Raw genomic sequence first — 13,208 nt, 5'->3', positions numbered from 1 at the left:
AACAGCACAAAAAAATCCTTTTTAAAGAGAATTACAGTGACACTTAGACTTTATATGTGTACAACTTTTCACTCTCAAAAGAAACATGTGAATACCCTGAACTGGGTGGGCTGGGGTAAGTGGGACAGACTAGCTGATGCACTTTTCGTCTATCCTTTCTATGCATCCTAAAGGCTCACAGTACACTTCACGTGTTACCATACAACTGCACCTCACCCCTTGCACAAGTGCATGACGTGCGGAGAACAGTCCATCTGTTGTGTACCCCTGGGCAACTCATTCTCTCTTTATACCCTAAGAGTGGCCAGGATATGGAGTTGTACCTTTGCTAAGGGGTCAAGCTTTGGGGACTTTTGTCAAAGATGGACTCAGGAGGAAAGACACTTGAAGATGCTTTTACATTGGTAAATCTTAGTATTCATCTTCAGCACCAGTGGAGACATGAACTTGGACACAGGACCAAAGACCATGACAATTCCAAGAGTCTCAGTTCTCAGGTACCTCCCCTGTGCTTCAGCTGAGGGAAAAATCTCAGGTGCCTTTGTTTTGTGGGCCACGGGGTCTTAGCTGAGATCATGGGGACAAACAGCAGGGATTTGTGCCACAGTGACAGTTGTGTTGTGCCTTAATACAAAGGCAGTTACTTCTTTCTGGTCAGAAAAGCAGTATTTGTTAGAGGGCAAAAAAAAAAAAAAGCTTGGAAATTTCTAATTTTCTGCTAAAGAAAGGCATTTGGAATACGTTAAACATGGATGAGTTTGCTTATTAAACTATGAGTGAGGACTTGCCTGGTGGCACAGTGGTTGAGAATCCACCTGCCAATGCAGGGGACACGGGTTCGAGCCCTGGTTTGGGAAGATCCCACGTGCTGCAGAGCAACTAAGCCCGTGCACCACAACTACTGAGCCTGCGCTCTAGAGCCTGCGAGCCACAACTGCTGAAGCCCGTGTGCCTAGAACCCATGCTCTGCAACAAGAGAAGCCACCGCAATGAGAAGCCCACGCTCACCACAACTAGAGAAAGCCTGCGTGCAGCAACAAGACACAATGCAGCCAAATAATAAGGAAAGGAAGGAAGGGAGGGAGGAAAGAAGGAAGGAAAGAAAGAGATATTAGTTTCAGGAAGATGTAATAGGCATACTTTCCTGTATTCTTCCCATTTAACAATAACTAAAAAACTCTGGGACACGTCCACACACCCATGTTCATCGCAGCATTCTCTATATTAGCTATAATAGTAGGAAAGTTGTTAAAAGTAAATCCTAAGAGTTCTCATCACAAGGAATAAAACTTTTTTTTATCTATATGAGATGAAGAATGTTGACTAAAATTATTGTGGTAATCATTTCACAATATATGCAAGTCATTATGCTGTACACCTTAAATTAATACAGTGCTGTATGTCAATTATATGTTAATAAAACTGGGGGAAATTTTTAAAATATATATATTAACAGGAATAAAAAACTCGATGACACAGCACTTCCACTCCTAGGTATATACCCAAGATAAATCAAAAGATATGTCCACACAAAAACTTGTTACATGAATGTTCACGGTAGCATTATTCATAATAGCCAGATTGACTGGTTCTCTTCCAGAAACAGTATCTCAAAGGTTAAAAATTCATCTCCTAGCAACATTTCCAACAGCCAGGTTAATGCCTCCTAAATTTGCAAAGCTGGTAAAAACCCTGGGATTAAATAACAGATGGATTTGGGAAATGGCATAAGTGCAGCCCAAGGCTAGTGTACTTTGTGCTTTAAAGAAGAATGGTTCAAAGTCGGTTTTAATTAAATATTTATGTTATAGCCAGAAATAGCAAGTGGTCTTTGTGTGGTCAGGGACTGGCTTTCAAAAGGTCTATCTATCTAAGAAAGAAAATGAATGGGCATTAAATATTTATTCTTTATATGTTAGAAGTAGATTCTGTTCTTTCCCTGCCTGAAGGAAGATAAAAAGGCTAGAGATAGGCTTCCCTGGTGGCGCACTGGTTGAGAGTCCGCCTGCTGATGCAGGGGACACGGGTTTGTGCCCCATTCCGGGAGGATCCCACATGCCGCGGAGCGGCTGGGCCCGTGAGCCATGGCCGCTGAGCCTGCGCGACCGGAGCGTGTGCTCCGAGGCCACAACAGTGAGAGGCCCGCGTACCGCAAAAAAAAAAAGGCTAGCGATAACCAGTGAGCTGCATTTGGAAATACAATCTTACAAAGACTAGGAGGCTAGGTTCAACTATTAAGTGGATATGAGGTTCTACTGAGGCCAAATAATATGAAATATTAAACCCTTTACCATTTAGCTGGGGACCACGAGGGAATAACTTTCCATTGTTTTTGGCTGAATTTTTTCACCTTTAGAATGGGAAAAATAACATGACAAATTTCTTTGCTGAAGCATAGGCTACTAACTGCTGTATTAATTTTCCAAACCCTTATATGACCCTTGCAAAAAATTTATCATAGCAAACTAAACCCAAGACAAGTTTATGTTTTTGATTTATCTTGAATCTGAAAATTTAGAATGATCATAAACCACACAGCTGCAAATTCCTCATATTTTGTCTCTTTAGATGTGAGAAAGTTTTGAACTCCAAGATCAGTGTTGTAATAACTCTATATAACGGCTGCCTAGAGATCACATTTAAACTTGTACCCTGCTCTTTATGATGCTTCATTTGCCCGAATTGCTACAGCAATAGCACAGTATCAATTGTTATTGGACCAAAGGTAAAATTTGCACCTGATTTAGTAGCCCAGAGAATTTTTAGGGCAAAAGCCATGAAAACACAAATGCTAATTTTTTAAAAAGTGTTTAGAAAAAGTTCCATTCTGAAGTTAAATTAATCCCCCAAATTTGAGAATCCAGAACAAACTTCATGTGAAGAGGCACCATCTTAACCACATGTTAACAATAATGAAACTGCAGTATTGCAGTAAAGGAGGAAAAGTGATTACATGGCATTCTTTGACGTTAGGTGCAGGGCACATGGGTTCTAAAACTGGTGAATTGGAAAGCCATCTGCCCTCGAGAGCAGATGTAAAACAATGCCAAGATCCAAATATTTAAAAGATGATTGAAATATCTAATCCTGGACTTCAAAATATTTTTAAAGTTTTTAAATAACTTAGTAAAGCTTAGCATAACTTAGTAAATATCTACTTAGAAAATACAAAGGGGGAAAATCCAATGAGAGATAACCCAGAAACTAGTTACCCCAGCAATGCCCACAATAAGATTTTTGTTACCCTTAGAAGGAGGCTCTCCTAACAGATTCATACACTTTATATGAACAAAATCTCAACGCGCAGTTTCACAACAGCTTAGGATCTCCTATAGAAAACACAAGGACTCTCTAAAAGCATTGGTTTTGCTTCCCATCTGGAGTTTACCTTTAAGCAAGAGTACTGCTGGAGCAATTCTGGGAAAGCAAGAAGCTTGTGGATCATAGCTTTTACCTCCAGAGGCTTCAGTTTCCTAAGGTAGTCTTTATCTGCAGACTGCTAGAGTTCCCAGGCAACCAAGAGCTAAACATGACCAAGCTCTAAAAAGAGAAAAAATTAACTGGAGTTGAAGGCTAAGCTTTAGGATGGCAGGGTTCTTATTTCATTCCAAATTCAGGTTTACCCTGGATTTGATTTTACTCAGTTTGAAATTAGGATGGCTCACACTAAAAAAAATATTAAATATATGAAAATGCTTAGATAGTTTTGATAAATAAACATCTGTAAAACCACCTGAGGCAGTTAAGCCTGCGTTTCAGCCCTGCCTAGCTAGAAGTTTCAGATATCTTTAAACTGTAGATTTAGGCGCACCAGGTTTCTGATCTAATCCAAACTGCCTGACCTGTTTTGAGGCGTTACACCACTAGGTAGGATTTATCACTTTCATTGTCTTTAAATGTGGTGTGAACCCAAATGCCACCACCCTCACCAAACTCTAGTCTTCAATTAAAATCTGTGCAGATGAGCTACCTGGCTCCTGGCTTCCGCCTTCCTTGCAGAACCCGAGGCCCCAGCTCTGAATCCTGCCTCTATGGTTGGGATCCTGACAGTCTGCAAAATCCTCCCTTCTTTAGGGGCTGGACTCTGTATTCATGAGCTTGACACTGGTTGAGGTCTAATTCTAACTGATCAATTTCCCCTGGAACAAAGATTATAATCTGCCTAATTTTCAGTAATACTGACAAAGCCTGGAAGATTACCATCTTTGCACCCCCTTTGCTCTCCTACCCACCAGACGGAACTTTGGACCGTGAAGTCAGTCATTCCACATTAGTTAGATTATGTTCAGTATCTGACACCTCACAAAGGAATTATATAGTCACATCAGTTTGAGGATGAGAAGTGAAAAAAAAAAAAACTATAAAGATTGATCTAATTCAGTTGCTTAAGCAGTTGTGACCCTTCCCATAAACTATTTCAAAGTATATAGCTTCTCAAAGTGACTATGCTGCAGGTTCCCGGACTTGCTTTCAGTCATTCAACAAATATTTCAGTGTCTATCCATTGTAAAAATATTTACCAGTGGATTAATATTTACCCCTCCTGAGAAAGCCCAAAATGCTCAGAGATACTATCTCCAAGACAACAGCTACTTTTCTTGGAGTTTTGAAAATCACATATCAGCACTTTGTTATAAAGCAGAAACAAACACACCATTGTAAAGCAATTATACTCCAATAAAGATGTTAAAAGAAATCACATATCAGTAGGAAAAACTGCTCTCTGTGTATACCTTAGTTCAGAGGTTCTCCAAGCTTGTTAACTTAGAAAGGCAGCAGCAGTACCTGGGAACTTGTTAGAAATACAAATTCTTGAGCCCTACCCCAGACCGTCTCAATCAGAAATTCTGGGGATGGGACTCAGCTATCTGTGTTTTAACAAGACTCCCAGGTGGTTCTGATGCTTACTAGTTTAAGAACCACTGCCTTAGTTTAGGCCCAGTGATCGTATTCAGATTCCACCATTAATGGGGCTGAAACAAGGAGATGACTCTGACTTAACTAGTACCCTACCTGAATACCTGACATAATATGTCCTCTCTACAACAAGAAAAACCAAGTGTATAATTTATGGTCAAAAATATTTGTGGACTTAACCTTCATTCATGTATAAGCCTGCGGCTTGTTTTTTATTTATTTTTTTAAACCCAGCAGTTCTTTTTTGGGGGGGTGCTACATTGGGTCTTTGTTGCTGTGCGTGGGCTTTTCTAGTTGTGGTGAGCGGGGGCTACTCCTCTTTGTGGTGCACAGGCTTCTCGCTGCGGTGGCTTCTCCTGTTGCAGAGCACGGACTTTAGGTGTGGGGCTTCAGTAGTTGTGGTGCACGGGCTCAGTAGTTGTGGCTGACAGGCTTAGTTGCTCCGCGGCATGTGGGATCTTCCCGGACCAAGGATCGAACCTGTGTCCCCTGCATTGGCAGGCGGATTCTTAACCACTGCACCACCAGGGAAGTCCCCTGAGGCTTGTTTTTATTTTATTTTATTTTTATAAATTAATTTGGGGCTGCGTTGGGTCTTTGTTCCTGCGCACAGGCTTTCTCTAGTTGTGGCGAGCGGGGGCTACTTTTCGTTGCGGTGCACGGACTTCTCATTGCAGTGGCTTCTCTTGTTGCGGAGCACAGGCTCTAGGCGCGCAGGCTTCAGTAGTTGCAGCACACAGGCTCATTAGTTGTGGCTCGCGGGCTCTAGAGCACACATTCAGTAGCTGTGGCGCATGGGCTCAGTTGCTCCACGGCATGTGGGATCCTCCCAGACCAGGGCTTGAACCTGTGTCCCCTGCATTGGCAGGCGGATTCTTAACCACTGTGCCACCAGGGAAGTCCCAAAACTAATATTTCTAATTTAAAATGTGATATAGAGTATGATTCCATTTTTCTAAATTTCTTTCTTTCTTTCTATATTTACCCAGAAAGATGTTCACCTTGTTAAAGATAATAATTTCTGGGTGGTAGAATTTCAAGTGAATTTTTTTCTTTTTGTACTTTAAATTTTTAATAATGAAATAATGATGTATCATTTTTCGGAAATAATAGAGGCATTCTAATCTTTATTTTTTGGCCATGCGCACGACATGCAGGATCTTAGTTCCCTGACCAGGGATTGCACCCGCGCCCCCTGCATTGGAAGCACGGTGTCTTAACCACTGGACTGCCAGGGAAGTCTCGAGAGGCATTCTAAAAAAAATGTGTGGTTTGGGGGAAGATAGGGAGATATTAATGTCCCCAAAGAAATGTCTACAATCTAGAAAACCTAGTAGATCTCCTTTCTGAGTGGTTGTAATCGGTTTAAAAGAATTTTCTTTTCCTGTTGTCCACTAGTGTGATTTACCTCTCATCACCATTTGGCAATTTGAATATCCAAGAGAGACAGTTTATTGGTTTAAAAAACAATTCTTGACTTCAAATTCATTTGAGGAACGTGGGTGTATGTGCCCTCTTAACAGTCAAAATATAAATATTAATATATAATACTATTATAAATATTATGAATAATATAAATATAAAAGGCTGCATTGACATAAAAAACCATGACATTGTGAATGTACTGCCACTGAATTGTTCATGTTATTTTATTTATTATTTTTGGGTGCATTGGGTCTTCGTTGCGGTGTGTGGGCTTCTCATTGTGGTGGCTTCTCGTTGTGGAGTACAGGCTCTAGGCGCGTGGGCTTCAGTAGCTGTGGCATGCGGGCTCAGTAGTTGTGGCGCATGGGCTTAGTTGCTCTGCGGCGTGTGTGATCTTCCTGGACCAAGGATTGAACCCGCGTCCCCTGCATTGGCAGGCGGATTCTTAACCACCGTGCTGCCAGGGAAGTCCCTGAATTGTTCATTTTAGAATAAACAATTTGATTTATTGAGAATAAGAAATTTATATTATGTGACTAGCACATCAATTTTTAAAAATCATGAATTATTTTGAATAACAAACTATGCACTCTCCAGGAACAAAAGTTTTATCTATGTTTTATGAGATGATCCACCAAAGGGTTTAAGAAGTAAGCTCTGCTCATCTTCTTAAAATATTGCCATATGCACATAAAAATTTATTTACAGTAAATTTTTAGGCTTTCTAGTACAAAACAAAGTTGCCTATCAAAATATTTTCACTTGTGGGCTTCCCTGGTGGCGCAGTGGTTGAGAGTCCACCTACCGATGCAGGGGACATGGGTTCGTGCCCCGGTCCGGGAAGATCCCACATGCCGCGGAGCGGCTGGTCCCGTGAGCCATGGCCGCTGAGCCTGCGCATCCGGAGCCTGTGCTCCGCAATGGGAGAGGCCACAACAGTGAGAGGCCCGCGTACCGCAAAAAAAAATATATATATATATATATATTTTTTTCACTTGTAAGAAATGCATTTTGAGAACTCACTGGCCCTTGGAGCTGGGTCTTTGATTTCCTAAAAAATTCAGAACTCTGAAGTAGAGGGCCTAGTGCTCTTGAATTGAATTCCAAGGAAGCTGATTACTACACATGGCTCTAATAAAGTTTTGCCATAAACATCTGTGGGAAATCTGTGAGTAATCTTGTGGAGGGATATTAAGTTTGCAGCACCTGTTGCTGTTTACCCCTGAAGTGTTAGGTCCCCTCGTGGTAAATGAGGTGAGTTCTTTGACACTTTTTCCTAAGGTGTCCAGAAAGCTCTAGGGATTGGTAAGAGGGTTGCCTTTCACTTTTTAAGCCATGGTTTGAATCTAACCAGGTTAACCTTGTGACCTTGAATTGTTTGTGTGAAATGAGGTGGTGATCTCAGTTCTGCCTTAAGGAAATGCCTTTCACATAGAAATTGGCACTAATTGGCCTCCCTGTTGACAGGGTTAGCTGAGAGGCTCATGATTAAATGGGCAGTGAGAACAGAAACTAAATCACCCCACCTCAGCTCAGCATGTTGGCTGGAGGACACGCAGGGCAGCTACCAGTTCTCCCCTCTTCCAGCAGCATCCAACACGAAAAGCAACTGGGTTGAACCAGGAGGCCCAGAAGGCCTACGATTTGTGCATTAAGGATACTTTCTATATGTCTGGCCCTGTTCTGTAAAGGAATCTTGACACAAATAGGGCTCTGGACCAGGATTCTGCAAACTTTTTCTGTAAAGGGCCAGAGAGGAAATGTTTTAGGCTTTGCAGACCGTACAGTCTCTGTTGCAACCACTCAACTCTGCTGACAAGAGCAGCCATAGAGAACGCATACATGAAAGAGTGTGCCGGTGTTGGAGTAAAACTTAATGGACAGCACAACATTGTAAACCAACTATACTCCAGTAAAAATTAATTTAAAAAAACGTAATGGACACTGAAATTTGAATTTCAGATAATCTTCACATATCAAGAAATATTATTTTTCTTTTGATATTTTTTCTCCAACTTTAAAAGTGTAAACACCATTCTTAGCTTGCAGGCCATACTAAAACAAGCAGTGGGCCGGCTTTGGCCCACCATCCTTAGTTTGCCCATCTCTGCTCTAGACTGAGTGTTGGAGGGACTTTTCCTCACTCTCCCTCACTTTCACTCCTGGCTCAAACACTAACTGGCTATGGACCCAGGGCACTTTAACTTCTTTGGCCCTCAGTTTCTTCATGAAGTATGTTTGACAGAACAGATGAAACAAAGTTCCTTTTAGCCATAATATTAAATTTCCCGATTCCATTATAGGAGCAGAAGTCAACCCAAGCAATGTTATGTATGCGAAATGGAAATTAGTTTACTTAAAGGAAACAAATCTTAATATCCTCAGTGTGAATCTTTGTCCTACTGTGAGGAACAATGTCACAACTCTGATAGCGAGATCAAAATTTGTAGCCTCATAGATGATTCACTTTGTTATAAAGCAGAAACTAACACACCACTGTAAAGCAATTATACTCCAATAAAGATGTTAAAAAAAAATTGTAGCCTCCTAACTCCATTCAAAGGCTCATTCATACCACTTCTTTCTATTTCTCCAGTGCTATTCTTCTTTCCTGTTGTTTTTTTGGTTTGTTTTTGTTTTTGGTGAGTGAAGAAAACACAGTGCCAGAGATTATTGGAAAACATTTTTCTCCTTCAAAGATGTTATTTAAAAATGTTAATGTTTTTGTGTCTTATTGGCAAGTATATTTTACGGGCACTCCGCTACCTAGGTGTACCTTATTGTTCGAGGTGATGACTGAGGGTTAGTAATCATTTTTACTGAAGAGCAGAAAAGAAAATCACCAAACAACTTATTCAAAACATTGATATATATATTTAAAAGTGAAGGTATTTTAAGAGCAATTTATTTCTTCGTAGATCACGTTTCATGTAACCCTTCACTTTTCCTTTTGTTCTTTATATCAGATATCCTTATATCAGATATCCAGTCAATGTTCGCATTTCTCATAAATCGTTTTTTTTTCATTTTTAACAAGAAGTATATTTAAACAACAAGGTGCTTGACTTGAAAGGAAAACTAAGATTCATTTCTTTTAGAGTAATTTATCCCTACTGAAAGACGGATTGCCCTACATGTAACAGCTACGTACAAAGAAGTTATAAAATTGTCCTTTGTTTTACAATGATAAATGAAAAACATTAAAATTCCCCAATCGAACAAGGTATGCAAGAATTTTTATGTTGTTCTTTTTTTGTTAAACAGTGAGAGCAAAATAACTTACCGGAATATAAAGATAAGAGCTGATGAGGATGCCACTAATGGAGAAAAGGGGGTATTTTCACAGAACCAGTATTTTTTCCCAGCCCATCTCCATTTGATGTCGATCAAAACATACCATTGGCCATTTAGTTAAAAAAAAATGCAGTATGCTTGTGCACATACACCAGTTACTTTATGTACAATAAAGGAATGGGGAACGGGAATACGAGAGAATAGAGAAACTATACTGTAGTAGTCAGGGTGTGGTGGAACCAAATTGCGGTTTTCTAATTGAAAATGTCTTCTTGGTCTGGAGGAGCAGAATTCTGGAGTAAACTAGCAGGTTTCCTTTTCAGTAGACACCCCGTGTCTGCCGCTGGAACACGTCCATTTTATCTTCATCCGCCATTTCCAACTGTGCAGGTGTGTCTGTTTCATTGATTGGCTGCCCGTCAAATCGGAATCTGATCTGCCTCATTGACAAACCCTGTCGTTCACAATAGGCTTTCTTAGTTTACTAAGTGGTGTATGCCTCTTAATCTTAAACTGCACCACAGAACCGTCCTGCCCCGCCACCTTCAAATTAATATGATCGTTGCTGTCAGTCTTGACTCCTCCCTTGGGCTTTCCTCGGCCATGGCGAGCGCCGCAGTCCCCTCAGCTGCCGCTTCACAGCAGAGGAACGAGATCCGCACCGAAGGAGCACGCAAGCACCACCCGGAGCAGCAGAAGAGGGAGGCGGCAGCGGTGGAGAAGGCGGAGGGTGCCTCTCCTACGTTGTTTTACGTTCCGTTTGTTCAAAGCGTTCAGTGACCCAAAGAAGGCCCACACTTTGCATTGCGTCGGTTGGCATGTCTCTTAGTCTCTCTTAAGTTATATTCTCTCCTCCCCCGCTTTGTTTTTCCTGTCATGAAGGCTCTGAGGGTTTGAAAAACATTAGATTGTAAACTACTTGAAATAATGGAACTGTATCCTTTCTCCTTGTATCTTCCTCTTTATTGCCCAGGGCAGCCCCTGGAATTCAGCAGGCTTGGTATTTGTTCTTGTACTATAGGTACTTCTACAAAGCCTCATGTTTTATTCAGATCCTCTGTAGAATGTCGAGGGAACTGCATCTGTTTAGGCCTAAACCAGGGTTGGTTGGTACCGACTTGAACATCTAGTCCTCCTGTCCCACACTTTTGTTCTTTATCATCTTATTCAGGGAACCACGTCCTTGCTTTTTTTTTGAATTGTGTTGCATTCTTTTTCTTTTAATTAATTAATTTATTTATTTATTTTTGGCTGTGTTGGGTCTTCGTTTCTGTTCAAGGGCTTTCTCTAGTTGGGGCAAGCGGGGGCCACTCTTCATCGCAGTGCGCGGGCCTCTCACTATCGCGGCCTCTCTTGTTGCGGAGCACAGGCTCCAGACACGCAGGCTCAGTAGTTGTGGCTCACGGGCCTAGTTGCTCCGCGGCCTGTGGGATCTTCCCAGACCAGGGCTCGAACCCGTGTCCCCTGCATTGGCAGGCAGACTCTCAACCACTGTGCCACCAGGGAAGCCCCCCATGTCCTTGCTTTTGAGCAGCACTGTGGTGGCATTCTAGAGGACACATAGATGAATAAAAGGTAATCCTGGATCCCTGCCTTTGAGAAGCTTAAACAACTGGTAACAAGTAGACTGTCGGAAGGGGGAAAGCAACACTTTGTTTCACAATCCATGATGATTTCAATGTGTGAAGGAGATGCCTTAGTATCTTTTTTCCCCTCCCCCCATAATAAAGCAGAGAAGAGAGACTTGTACCTAGAAGGCACGGGCCTCCCTGGAAACAGAGTTCCTTCGAGATCTGGGTACCTGGAGTAGGGCCAACTCATTTTTGATCAGATTTGCATGTAAATAGTGAGATATGAGGCCCAGCTTTATACCCTCTGCTGTAACAAAACCGGGTAAACCCAAAACTGGATTTGGCATCTTGTCTCAGGCCCCCATACTTTATTTGTTGGTGTCAGGGAAAGACTTAATCTCACTTTCCATGTTTCAAATAATAGGAATTTTGCTGACTTGCTCTGGCTTCAGGGCGCTTAGTTGCACGCCTTCTTGACAGACTGCTGCTCCAGCTTTCTTTCCAGAAGTAGTATTTTCCAGCTCTGAGACCTGCCCTCTGACCCTGAGTTTAATGGGGAGGTGGAGTGATGGAGTCTGCTCATTTTGGTTAGAAAACTTACTGGCTTTGATGGCCCCAGTGCAGAAGAGCCAGCTGCCTTTACTTCCTTTAACTCAAAAATTATTGGGGCCACTTTTTAATTGTAGAATATTTGGAAAGTATAGAAAAGCTCAAAGAAAGAAATAAAAATTGCTTGTAATCTAGAAATAACTTTTGTTAACATAATCAAAATTATTCCAGTTTTCTTCTCCCCAAACAAAGATGGGATTATGGGGTATTTTATTTTATTTTATTTATTTATTTATTTTAAAATTTTATTTATTTATTTTATATTTGGCCTCATTGGGTCTTCGTTGCTGTGCAAGGGCTTTCTCTAGTTGTGTTGAGCGGGGGCTACTCTTTGTTGCGGTGCACGGGCTTCTCATTGCGGTGGCTTCTCTTGTTGTGGAGCACGGGCTCTAGGCGCACGGTCTTCAGTAGTTGTGGCACACGGCCTCAGTAGTTGTGGCTCATGGGCTCAGTAGTTGTGGCGCACGGGCTTAGTTGTTCCACGATATGTGGGATCTTCCCGGACCAGGGCTCAAACCCATGTCCCCAACACCGGCAGGTGGATACTTAACCACTGCACCACCAGGGAAGCCCTAAGGGGTGTTTTAAATGCTTTATGGATATTAATTCCTTTAACGACGTAGGGAGGGGCAGAGTGATGGGAAGTTTGTACTGGCTCCTTGACCAAACTATATAGTCAGCTTCCTCCAAGACCTCTTTTTAAAATTTTATTTATTTGTATTATTTTTATTTATTTATTTTTATTGAGGTATAGTTGATTGACGATATTGTGTTAGTTTTAGGTGTACAGCATAGTGGTTCAGTTATATATATATATATTCTTTTCCATTATATGTTATTACAAGACATTGAATAAGTTCCCTGTCCTATACAGTAGGTTTTTGTTGTTTATTTTCTGAACCCTCTTTTTGACTAGGCCTCCACATTGGGCCTCATACTATCTTCTGCCTGCCCTGCCCAAGAATATTGCTAAATCAGTTTAGTGCATATCCTTAACCCTTGATAACTGATCAACTTCTGTATCCCCCCACCCTTGATGTATAAATCCTTGAGGTGACTTTAGCAAGGACCCCCTTCGGTCAGTTTAGCAATGTCTCCTATCAGTAATTTTCTATCCACTGACTTCCTCACTCTGTTCCTTGGCAAAAATCCCCGGCTTCTTTGCTGTCTGTGCTTTACAGCTATCTTTGCTGCCTAGACTTTGCAATAGTCTGAACAAAATCATCCTTACCATTTTAACAAGTGTCAGAATTATTTTTAAAAAATTTTTATTGGAGTACAGCTGGTTTGCAATGTTGTGTTTCTGCTGTACAGAATAATTTTTTTTATCACTTCTCACATCAGAATCATGGGGTTTCTTTTTTTTTTTTACATCTTTATTGGAGTATAATT

At 41.3% G+C, this 13,208-nt stretch overlaps 1 pseudogene across 1 annotated transcript; it reads right to left on the bottom strand.

Moving 5' to 3' along the window:
* Positions 1–9,750: 9,750 nt before the first annotated feature.
* Positions 9,751–10,241, bottom strand: LOC307174810 (small ubiquitin-related modifier 2-like; annotated as a pseudogene). The gene has a single exon. The product of its transcript is annotated as a small ubiquitin-related modifier 2-like (transcript).
* Between the last annotated feature and the right edge of the window lie 2,967 nt (positions 10,242–13,208).

This window comes from Stenella coeruleoalba (assembly GCF_951394435.1).
Source record: "Stenella coeruleoalba genome assembly, chromosome: 16".
NCBI lineage: Eukaryota > Metazoa > Chordata > Mammalia > Artiodactyla > Delphinidae > Stenella > Stenella coeruleoalba.
Note: the sequence above shows the minus strand (reverse complement) of the source record. Positions and strands in the feature narration are given on the sequence as shown.